Consider the following 12,477-nt stretch of genomic DNA (forward strand, 5'->3'; position numbering starts at 1 on the left):
TGGGGAGGGGGGAACCGCCCCACAGCACTCGCCGGCAGCATGGCTGGAGCCAGAGGAGTGGACCATGCAGTGAGTGCAAGGGCGGTGGGGGCAGGGGTGGGGCGGAGCAGGGGCGGGGGCCATGGCAAAGAGCCAGGCAGCCCCCCCTGCAGCAGCTCCCCACCCCAGCTCACCTCCGCTCTGCCTTCTCCCCTGAGCATGCTGGCGCCGCTCCACTTCTCCTGCCTCCCAGACTTGCGGTGCTAATCAGCTGTTTAGTGCGGCAAGCCTGGGAGGGGAGGAGAATTAGAGCGGGGGCAGCGTGCTCAGGGGAGAAGACGGAGCAGAGGTGAGCTGGGACAGGGAGCAGTTCCCCTGCATGCCCCTACCCCCTACCCCCCTACTTGCTGTGGGCAGCCCTCTCCCTGCACCCTCCAGCCCCCTGCCCCAGCTCACCTCCACTCCTACACTGCCTCTTCCCCCAAGACCCCTCCTCCCGCTCACTGCTCTCGGCCCCCTCCTCACCCTCACTCACCCTTACGGTCATTACAAAGTGGCAAGGCAGAGCCCTCTCATTTTTAAAAGACCTGGGGCGTTGGTCGCCCCCGTTCAGACACCCCTGGGGCCCTGCACTTCACACACCTCTCCCTGATTTCAGCTGTTAGTGAGGGAGCCTCACTGCTAGCGCAGACTCGGCAATTTCTTTCATGAGAGACACTGTCCCAAAGCAGGACTAATGCTCAGACCTGGTGATCAGTGATTTCAGATCTGTTGGTCTGTAGTAAGACTGTACAGTGAGTCTCAGTCAGCTCTGTTATTACACAGAGAAGAACAAAAGGGTCAAATGGTGCCTGGTAGCCTTAAGAAGAATCCACCCCACCAAGTACAATACTTGTTGCCACCGGCTCTTAACCTCACTGAGAATGTTTTGGGGTCACTCCTTGCCTTTATCAACCTAGGGGACTGAGAGAGTAGCAATTAACAGGTGTGCCAGTGGTGCAATTGGTTAGCGCACAGTACTTATAGGGCAGTGCTGAGAGGAGCTAAGCTGAGGTTGTGAGTTCAAGCCTCACCTAGAGCACTGGTTTTCATTAGCCAAATGGCTTAACCCCCTCGTTTGGCCCTATGGAATGTAAAATTCCAGCCCTGGGGACATTGAAGCAGGGGAGGAATCAAAAATGTGCCTTTCACTTATTACCTCCTCTCCAGAGTGCAGGTCAGATTTAAAAGTTTATTAGAGAATGTTTAAATAAAAATGATACAAAGAGTTCAAAGCATCAGTTGTTGGTCATTGGGGGCAACATACAGAGTATAGGGGGACACTGGTATGTGAGAATTGGTTAGCACATAACATATACAGTCTGCAAGGTCCCTCAATGCGGGGTGTATGGTGGGTGGGATCGGGAAGCAGTGAGGGTACATCGCTCATACAGTGGGTTATACACAGTCATGGGTATAAGTAAGTGGGCCGGGTAATGGGGACAGGATGACCCTCGCATGGTGGAATCTAGGTCGGTGGCTTTAGGGCTTAGGGGACATGGTTCAGTAGGGGGGGTTTATAGGTCTCCTTCCCCCGTGGGTGCACAGAGCCACGCCGGCTAACTCTTGGTATTGGCGGTGGCCAGTGATGTGCTCTATGTAAATGTCCCTAGACCACCGGATAGTGTCTGAGACCATCAAACGTCTCATGAGCCATGCATAGCGACGGCCTACCCCACAGGCCCTAAGTACACGTTCATTACAGGGATCCCAGGCACCCAGGGCCCCGACAATCAGGGCATCGATGTAAACCTCGTAGCCCTTTGCCTGCAGGGTGTCCGCCAAGGGGGCATATTTTTCGAGTTTACGGGCTTGGGCTTCACGGAAGGCTGGGGTCCTGTTCTCAAACGGGATCGTCACGTCGACGAGGATGATCTTTTTCCGCTCCTCATCCGTGATGATGATGTCCAGGCCTAGCAGGCTGTCAGTGTCGGGGATGGTGTGGTTGACTGCGACCTCACCCAGGTGTGGGGCAATGGCCTTCACCAGCCGGTCCTGGATGGCGTTGTGGCGCAGCTGCCAGGCTCTGGCGTGGGGCTTGCAGCTGCACAGGACGTGGGACAAGGTCTCCAGGGCGTACCCACACTTCCTGCAGCGCTTGTCTCGGTTCCCGTGGTGGATGGCTCCATTGAGCGGGACGCAGTTCAGGCGGGCGCGGTGTATGAACCGCCAGTCGGCGAAATGGGTGAAACTGCCCGCGGGGAGAAAGTGGTTGCTGGAGTCCCACTTGCTGGTCACCTCAAAGGCCTTGCCCTGGTTGGGTTTTTTCCTCAGGGTGTCCACGTAGAGTGCGTGGACAGCGGCCTTTAGTGACTTCTCCAGCACGCCTCTGGCTCCGGGGCTGAGAATGGTGTTGCCCTCTGTTTCGATCTGTGGCATCAAGACTCCCAGCTCCTGTCGTTCCTCGCTCCATATCCAGCGGCAGCCCAGTCGTTTTCCCAGCCGGCGCGTGGCGTTGCGGGCACGGGACCACAGCGAAGTAATGTCGGCCCCATCCCGGGCGAATTCACCGTCCAAGGAGCCGCTCAGGAAAGTGGCTACATCCAGGCCGGAGGGAGGCCTGCCAATTCGCTTCTCGATGACGGTGCGTAGGGCGTCCGCTGCGACGTTCTTTACCATGGCGTCCGGGCATGTCAGGAGGCGGAAGGCGTGCGTGACGACCGCAGTGTCGCAGAGGTCACCCATGTGGGGGACGTTGGCACCACCGTGCCTGTGGGCAATGTATATGAGCTCGTTGCTGGCTCTCTGGGGCAGGGACAGCCACTGCTTAACCAGCTGCCGGATGGTGTTGTCTGCCTTGTTGAGGGGCACCTTTGCCATGGCAGAACCTCTTAAGACGAAGGTGATGCCGGGGATCAGGAAGGTGTTGAGGGTGTTGCTCTTCTGCCAGGGCGCCAGCAGGGATGCGTCGATCTTGGCAGCGTCCTGTAGGATCTCCCGGAGGGTGTCCTCAGGGGTCTGGGCGGGGGGGTGGGAGGGGCGAGGCGGCAGCACGTCCCCACGCGGAGCAGGTTAATACACTGCACCTGGGGGGCGGGGCCGGGGCTCTAAGGGGGGCGGGGCGGGGATGCGGAGTTGTGGGGGGGAGGTGTCAGGTTGACCCAGGGACCCGCCCTCACCTGGGCTCGAGAGGACGGAAGCGCCCCGGGGCAGGCTGGGAGTTGTAGTTCCTGGCTCGTCTCAGAGCGGAAGTGACGAACGGTTGCTCAGGCAACGCGCCCCCTCCCGGTGCACACTGGGAAGCGTAGTTCTCCCTCTCACACGCGGCCTCTATCGGAGGAGGGGCCGTAACTCGTCAGTTCGCCGCGCCCCTCCCCGCTCCCTGATTGGCGGAGAGAGCGCGGGACAGAGACTCGGCGCTGCGGGGGGGACGCGGGCTCGGGGGCAGCCGGCGGGCGGGGCGGGGCCGGGCCGAGGGGCGCTGAGGCGGGACGGGGAGCGGCGGCTCCGCACGGGGGGGCCGGGGGCTCAGACACCCAGTTCCAGGCGCCAGGCCCAGCCCCTGCCCCGGGAGCAGCCCGGGCCCGTGGGAGCCGGGCGGGGGGGCACAGGGCAGAGGCAGCGGGAGTGAAAGGGCTTCACCCCCCCCCGCTGGGCCTGGGGGGGCAACAGGTGTGGGGGGGCTGAGCTGTCTGGGAGCAGCCCCACAAGCGGCAGCCTGGGGCCGCGGGGCCTTCAACCTCCCCCAGCCTGCCCCCCGGTGTCCCCCCATCTGTTGTGACCCTCTCGCCAGCCCCACCCCCATCTGTGGGGATCCCTCAGCCCCCAGCATCCCCTCCCCCATCCTGTACACTCTGCCTGGCCTTTCCCTTCGCCCCAACCTACTCCTCCCCCCTGTCATGAGCACCCCGACACCGACCTCCTCTCGCAGCACCCCCCACATCCTCCTTCCCGTCCTCAGCACCCCCACACCTTCCTCCTCCTCCCCCCCATCCCCGTCCTCAGCGCCCTGTTGCCGGCAGATAACTGCCTGAGGCCAAGCAACAGCGGGGGGTTCCGTCGCCTGGTGTGCCGCACCAATAAACACACCAGGGTGGAGAAGCAAACCAAGTTTATTTGAGATCTCAAAGCGGTGCAGGGAGATTGACTCAGATCAAGCACACCTAAAACAAGCAGTCTGGTCCTTTATATCCATGAGAACTTTTCTCACTGACTAGCAATCCCCCGTTTCCCCTCCCTCCTCCTCCTTCCTCCCCCTGTAGCAATTCCGTAAGCGCAGGTGCATTAAGTAATCTTGGCCGCAGCAGCTCGTTAGTAAGTTTTCCTTCTGCAAGTTATCTTGCCCTTCTGCTAAAGGTGCACAAGCCACATTATTTCTGCTTTAGACCAGTTAGAACTGTTGCAACTGATAACGGCTGTTACACCTGGCCTTTTAGGTCGATTAAAGTTCAAACATGGAGGGACTCTTGTCTGCTGAGGCCTAAAACCAGGAAGGCTCCATACTCTTGTGGCCTTCCACCCTCCCGAGTTATGTAGGGTTATGCTTAGTGACACCAACAGCCCCACCCCTAATTGCCTCCAACCCATTTCTCATTGCTGGCCCGCACTTTCCCATCCCCCCAGTCCATCCCCAGGGTGTGAGGTTCCTCATCTTCAATCTCTGCTACACCCAAACCTGCCAGGTTCCCCTTTTCAACCACTGTGGGGTCATCCAACCGCCGACATCCATCCACTCTGGGCTCTCTAAATCCCACATTCCCACAATGCTCCTTGGTAATGCCACTCTTCTCTCTCCCTAATCCTCCTATTCCCTTCCCTTTGGTCCTCCTGGACACCCCAACCCACAGTCAGGCCTCCACATACATCCCAGTCATTCACATGCTGAGCCAGTTCTTCAGGGACCCCCACAGCCCAGCAAACTTCTCCATCCATGAGCCCCATGGACCTGTGGCTGGGAAGGTGAGGAAGCTCCCACTTTGGCTGGGCTGGGTGTGGGTGTTAATCTTTTCCTGTCTTGTGTGTGCTGTACTCACAAAGGCTTTTTGCTCCCTCAGGGTGAGGTGTGGTTTGGCCAAAGATGAGGTGTTTTGGTAGCCCTGTGGATGCTGTGTGGTGTCTGCAATGGGGCGTGTGTGTTCCCATCATGCCCCTTCCCCTCTGCCTGCAGAGCTGAGGACAGACAGGTCTGAGGAGCAGAGCAGGAGCTCTGGGAAGAAGAAGAGCAATATGAAGATGGAGTGTAAGATGAGGCCAGGTAACTTCTGTGGAGGGAGACATGCTGGACAGGGCCTAGGATTGGGGAGACAAGCAGGTGTGAGCCCCGGGCTCAGATTTCTAATTGTAGCTGTGATGACAGAATGGGAGGAGGGTTGAAGCCGAAGCCCTGAGGTGCGGGAGTAGCGAGAAGAGGAGCCTCACCACCATTGCTTTTTCTTTTCCTCTTGTGTTGTGTTTCATAGCAAGGGAAGAGAAGTCGTGGGGACGGAGTCCAGCCCTGAGGTGAGATGGAAAGTGATGGAGAGCAGTGACAGCATGAATCCTGTTGATGCCAGGCAAGACCTGCCCAACTGGGACAAGAGTAACCATCTCTGTCGGTGAGATGTGTATCTGGTTTGGGAAGGGCTCTGATCACAGCCCTCCTGGCTCCAGGCAGGGACTTCCTGTTATCTGGGTGTGGGTTTCCGGACTAGCTGTAGCTTCAAGGGAGATGATGTTGCCATTTGCGAGAGCTGATCATCTCTCTGGCCAGGAGTGGTGTGTGCTCCCTAGCAGAAAGTTGGATCCATGAGGGTGGCTCCCTGTTGTGAATTTCTTTCGTCCTCCTAGGTTTCTCTCTCTGTGTTGGCCAACTTTCACTCAAACTCTCTCTCTCTCCTTTCATGGACACCTGTCATGTTCAGTTGCCTGCATTCTCTTCCTCTGCTCCCCCTCCCCCAGTCTCCTATGGGCTCAGCTGGGTCTATCTGCCCACGGGCAGGGTCTCTGCCATACTGGGAAGGATGTGTCCTGCCTGCCAGGATAAGGGGGTTGCTCCTCCCACCCCCTATCTTCGGGAAGACCTCATTGCTGTAACTGGGTCACAGTGTGAGTGGCCAGTCATGTCTTTGGGGCTGTGAGGTCTGAGAGTGAGAGGGGTGGGCTCACGGTCATGGCTTTGGGCAGAGGAGAAGTGGGGCTGGGATTAGAGATGCCCCTTTCACCCGCTAGCTCCATTACTGCATCACCCAAAAGCCTCACTCAGGGTCCACTATGCTTCCTTGTGCTGGGCACTGCAGGGACAATCAGAGGGACAGCAGGATGCATGAGGAAATAGATGAGTGTGTGAGGCAGATGGGTGAAGGGGTGTGTGTGGCATACATTGGGGATGGATGGGGAGTTGAGGGTTGGACAGACAGCAGGACAGATGGAGAGCTGTAGGGACGGATGGTGATGTCACAGGCTGGACTTGTGATGGGTTCAGCTCATGGCCGCTGACTCTGTCATCTCCTGCCCCCATCTGCCCATCTGACTTTGCCCCTGTCTCTTGCAGGCAGCACTCAGCAGAGTCTGGCCCTGTTGTTACACTGGTGCCTACATCCAGCGCACACCTGTGCGTAATGTGCTCCTGGAGAGCTCAGGCAGGGAGAAGCATGTGGCTCATGGCTGCTTAACCAGCTACTCCAAAGAGTGCCGCAGATCTCCCCCTCCTTGGGCAGCAAGACCCTGGCCTGGGGGTTCCCTGTCCCTCCTCGCTGCCAAAGCAGCCTGCTCAGCGCAGAAACCAAGGTCACCTGTCTCCGCCCAGCCTCTAGCTGGAGCTGCTCCAGCCCCGAATTGCTGGTATCCAGCCTGGCCGGAGTTGGTGCGATGTCCTAGCAGAGTCCGTTCTTTCTCCCCGGGAGATTGTGATTTTCCCCACTGCAGTTAGTTGCTCTTTCTCTGCTTCCCCATAGCCCCTCCCCAGTGATAGTGACCCCTGCTGGCCAGGCACGGGAGTGTCCTGTAGGTGCCTTCTTGTAGGAGCAGTGACTCCTGGTGGCGAGGGGCAGCAATGCCTGGCATGTATCCCCACTAGCATTGCTGCAGTGACCCATGGTGGCAACTGAGGTCAGTTGTCTGTGTGACCCCACTACTGCCATTGAGCCTGTGAGTGCTGGTGGGTAGGTGAGGCAGGGCCCTGTATGTATATCAGCCATTGGGGCAGAGCCCTCTGCGTATCCCACTCTCATCTCGGTGACTCGTGTTGCCCAGGTGGGGCAGTCCTCTGTGTGTATTTACTCCCCCCAACCCCTGCATTGGGCCTATGACCACTGGTAGCCAGAGGAGTCAGTGCCCAAGGTGTATTCTTCACCTCCCCCAAGGTGGCAGGGTGCCTGGGTGGCTGTGTCAGGCAGTGCCCTGGGTATCTTCCAAGCCCTTTGTGGCAGTGAGCCCTGCTTCTGGTGTGTATCACTCCCCCACTAGGGATGTGCACTGGTGGCCAAGTATGGCAGTGCCCTTTGTGTAGCCCCCTCTCTCCCCTCCCCCCTCCGCAGGGTGACCAGATAGAAAGTGTGAAGAATTGGGATGGGGTGGAGGATAATAGGCACCTACATAAGAAAAAGGCCCCGAATATCAGGACTGTCCCTATAAAATCGGGACATCTGGTCACCCTATCCCCTCTACCCCTGTGCCAGGTGTGGCAGTCACTGATCCCTGGCATCGCTGTGGGGTAATACCCTCTGTCTGTCCCCCAATTGGGGCAGTGACCCCTGCTGGTCAGGTGGGGCAGTGCCCTGTGTGTGTGTGTCCCCTATTTAGGTGGTGACCCCGATGGCTAAGTGAGGCAGTGGCCTTTGATTTCCTCTTCTCTCCCCAGCCCCCTCTGTCTCTGGGGTAGGGCCCCCAGTTGGGGCACTACCCGATGTGTATCTCTACTAATTGGAGCAGTGACCTCCCTGTGGTGCCCTGGTGTGGCAGTGCCCTATTGGTATCTCCCTCCCCCTCTCCCCACGCCATTGTGGTAGTGACCACTTCAGGCAGTGGCCCGTTTATCATCTCCCCCCACCAGCACCATTGCAGCAGTGCCACCTGGTGGCCATGTGCGGCAGTGCCCTGCCTGTATCCCCCCCAACCATTGCTGCAGTGACCCCAGGTGCCCAGTTTGAGTGGTAGCCTGTGTGTACCTCACCTCTTGGGGCAGTAACGTGTGGGGCCAGCTAAGACAGTGCACAGTCTGTGACGTCTGGTGGCCATGTAGGGCAGTGGCCTGTATGTACCATCTTCTCTGGAGCGGTGACCACTGGTGTCTTGGTGCTAAAATGCAGCCACCTCTAGGTTACGTGGTGGGGCTGTTTACAGGACAGTGGGGACAGCCCCCCCATTCCAGAAAGTAGGGGAAAATCTGGTGTTTGGGGCAGAGTGTTCCACCTTCTATTGAACTGTGATGCTCTGAGCACCTTTCTCCTTCCATGAAGAAGACCCTGTGTGACTCCAGAGCTGGTCCAGTAACAGGTATCACCTCATCTGCCTTGTCTCTCTGGTATTCTGTCCAGTGTCCAACTTCCCCTTCACTGTTGGTCTTCAAACCTCCTCCAAGCCTCCCCCACAGTCCCTTAAGATGCCAAACCTCCCCTGGAGCCGAACCCTGGGGAAGGCACCTCACCTGAAAACCCTACAGCACCATGGGAGTGGTAGTGTCCACTGCCTCCATCTCCCACCAGCCAGGACAGACCCCACAGCACCATGGGAGTGGTTGTGTCTCCTGCTTCCATTTCCTGACAGCTGCTGCCAGGCCCGGCCCAGACTTCCCATTTCTGGTGCGAGTCTGGAAGCAGGTGCTGCCGTGAGGCAGTGCCGGGAAGGGTGGTGCTGGTGTCAGGAGAAAACAGGAGGAGTAGGTGGGTCTGTACTACTCCAGGGAGGTGCTGCCCTTGCTCTGAAAGGGCCTCGCAATTAGAGGAGATGTCATCTCCCTGCCCTTCCACGCTCTGCACCAGCCCCTGCTTGTCACGGGAGCAGGGCTGGCTCCAGGCACCAGCGTAGCAAGCAGGTGCTTGGAGCAGCAAATTCAAAGGGACGGCCCTTCCGGTATCGGGGCAGCACGTCTGGGTCTTTAGCTGAAATTCGGTGGCGAGTCCCCCATTCCCTGTCTTAGTCTTTGAGCTGCCACCAAATGTCTACCAAAGAGAAAGGGAGGGAGGACTCGCCGCCGAACTGCCGTAGAAGAAGCAATGTGGTTGAGCTGCCGCCAAAGAGCCACAGCGTTTTTTCTTTCTTTCTTATTTACTTTCTCCACACCGGTCATGGTTTTATAGACCTCCGTCGTATCCCCCTTTAGTTGTCTCTTTTCCAAGATGAAAAGTCCCAATCTTATGAATCTCTTCTTAGACGGAAACTGGTCCATATCCCCTCATCATCTTTGTTGTCCTTTTCTGAATCTTTCCCATTCCAATAGATCTTTTTTGAGATTGGGGCGATCGCATCAGCACGCAGTATTCAAGATGTGGGCATTCCATGGATTGATATTGAAGAGATATGATAGTTTCTGTCTTCTTACCTATCCCTTTCTTAATGATTCCCAACACTCCGCTGCACATTGAGTGGATGTTTTCAGAGAAGTATCCACAACGACTCCCAGATCTCTTTCTCGAGTGGTAACAGCTAATTTAGACCCCATCATTTTATAGGGATAGTTGGGATTATGTTTTCCAATGTGCATTACTTTGCACTTAACAGCACCGACGTTCATCTGCCATTTGGTTGTCCCGTCACCCAGTTTTGTGAGATCTCTTTGTGGCTCTTCGCAGGCTGCCTGGGACTTAACTATCCTGAGCAATTTTGTATCATCTGCAAATTTTGCCACCTCACTGTTTACTCCTTTCCCCAAATCATTTATGACTAAGTTGAACAGTACTGCTCCCAGTACAGATGCCTGGGGATAAGAGAGGAAAGATCCTCTTCTGACAATAGCAGACCAGGTGCCAGCTCATGCCAAGGCCCCTAGGCCTTACTTAAAAGAGACAAATGCATGGCTGGAAACTAGTCTTGCTCACCTGTTTGTTAGTGTTGTTAAAACAGGCATTAGATTCATAAAAATGTGTTTAGTGTTTAGAGTTTATGACAAGCTTGTGAGTTGCTGCATGCATTATTTTCACCTATAACAGCCGTAGCCCATGTTGTAAGGTGATCTATAAGCGTTGGCACTACAGCTGTAAACCCCCTTGCTGCCACCCTGCCACCAGTCAGGAGAGAAGCATTATGAAGTGTAAAATGCTAGGTTACCAGAAGAGGCGTCATCTCCTTTCCAACAAGAGAAGGCCCTGACTGAGACATCAGACAAGCCACTGTGGATCATCCGTGGACAAAAGACCTGGTTGATTGCTCCCCGTAACGCACCCACGAGGAGGCAGAGACCTGCACAAACACTTGCCCCCATCAGCTTGAGCTCTGGGGGAATGGAATAAAAATCCCTGTCAGGAAGAAACTTCCCGCCCCCCGGATGCTGCTTGGAATTCGTGGAGACAGGATGCCTTCTAAGCGTACAAAAAGAATCCCAGCTGCTTCAACACCTGGGTGGCAAGATAGAGTCAGGATGCCCAAGGAGAATGTCTATAACTCCATGTTAAGGCTAGTCTACTGCCTGAGAAGTTCACACTTGATACGTGGTGGGTAAAATCAAACTGTGGAACACACAACCATGAGGAGCCCCAGTGCCTTAGGGTTAGGATAATGCCATTCGATCTCTTTCAGGGTATGTTTTGGTTCTGAGGAGTAAAAGGCTGGTGTGTGTGTGTGTTGTTACGGAGTGAGGTAGCAAAGATTGGTTGCAGAGGTGGTGCATGTGCCACAAAAATTGTGTCCCCAACCCCTACCCCAGCTCTGGTCCCAGAGTCCAGAATTTGCATAAACCCACCTGCTGACCTGTGACTAAGAATTTCACCCTGCTAACTCTTCCAGCAAAACAGGCCAAAGAAAGTATGTGCAAGCGCTGTACCACAACCCCAGTACTCTTTTCCGTTCCTTCCCACAGAACTTTCACTGCATACCAGTCCAGTTCCTTGCTGTTGCTTGTCTAAGAGCTGCATGCATATGCTAGAGCGTACCCTGAGCTGATTCCCGACTTTTGGGCTCCATACAGCCTTACCCACCTGTATGTCTGTGGCGCAATGGGTCAGTGTGTTTGGCTGTTAATCAAAAGGATGGTGGTTCAAGCCCACCCGGGGACAGTGATAAGCTCATGCTAGTTCCTTGCTTCCCTGAGGCCTGCGGGGAGCCTCCAGAGTCCCATTTTGCTGCCTCCTGACGTCAGTGCTTTCAGCTGGTGGCCCAAAAAGCGTGCTGGATGTGATTCAGAAACCCATCTCCCAGCAGCCGTGCCGGAGGCTCAGGCTTAATCCTCGAGGCCGAGCACAAAAACTTTCAGCTGGGAACATTTTGCTCCCTTCCCGCCTCCGCCCAAGTGGCAAGGGAGAAGCGGACGAGACACGCCGGCTGAAAGACGCCTCCCTCCCACTTCCCTGTAGGCTGTGCAAAGCTCTTGGCCTGCCTCATGCCTTGTCAGGAAAGAGCGGCCATGCTGCCCAAGCCTGAGTCACGTGCGCAGCCTGGCCCGCCCCGGCTGACGGCGCGAAGAGCCATGCAAGCCAACGGCAGGTCGAGTCGGTAGCCTCGGCTCTTTCCCCTGACAGCCACACAGCGCTGCCCACCACCCCGAGAGCCTCCCTGGTGTTCTCCCGCAGCCCACCGGGGTGGGTGGGAAAAGGGGACCAGGAAGCACTGCAGCCTCATTCTGGGACAGGAGGCCCTGGCCACGCCCAGGCCTTCCTCTTGGCTTCAGCCCAGGCAGCCAAAGGTCCCAGGGAGTTCCCTGGCAGGCGGCCACCTCAGCCACCTCTTGCTGCTCTGCTGGTCACCACCTCGCTGGAAGGCCCAGAGGGAAAAGAAACAAGCGCACACGTAGCAGAGGATGGTTTCAATCCATCGAGCGCTGGGTTATGGGCCCGGCATACTTCTGCTGCACCACTCTGCTGGCTCTGCACAACCCTGCCACCCAGCCGGCACTATCCAGATCAGTGCCTTATGCGCTCTCGTGCTGGCAGGCAGATGCGCAGGCTGCTAGGCAGCTGCCCTGGTCACAGGATTTTACAGCGTCTACAGGGTTAAAGGGATCTAGTTGGGGTTTGGACCCCACTGGGAGCTGGGTAGCTGAGTGCCGGAGACGGGAGCACTTCTTAAACTGTTTTCAGTTAAGCCTTCAGCTCGTGAGGGACGAGGTTCAGCCTTGGATCCATGTCTGCAGCAGGCAAGTGCCTCTGGCTCAATCGGCCCCCCTCGCTGTCTTAGCAGACTAAAGCCCAGAGCAAACGTACACGCCTTGCAAAGGAACAGGGAGCCGGGATCTCGAACAAATGTCAACATTTTATTAAGATGACATTGAAAGAAAAAAAGAAGTGTACGGTACAGTGTTTAGGTGCAGAAGTTTCTGGTGATCAGGGAATAACGTACAGATTACCCAGGGGGTGTAAAGTTCGGTTTAAGATCGGGTTGCGTAAGGAATAC

This window comes from Gopherus evgoodei, chromosome 5 (genome assembly GCF_007399415.2).
Source record: "Gopherus evgoodei ecotype Sinaloan lineage chromosome 5, rGopEvg1_v1.p, whole genome shotgun sequence".
NCBI classification, from domain to species: Eukaryota; Metazoa; Chordata; order Testudines; family Testudinidae; genus Gopherus; species Gopherus evgoodei.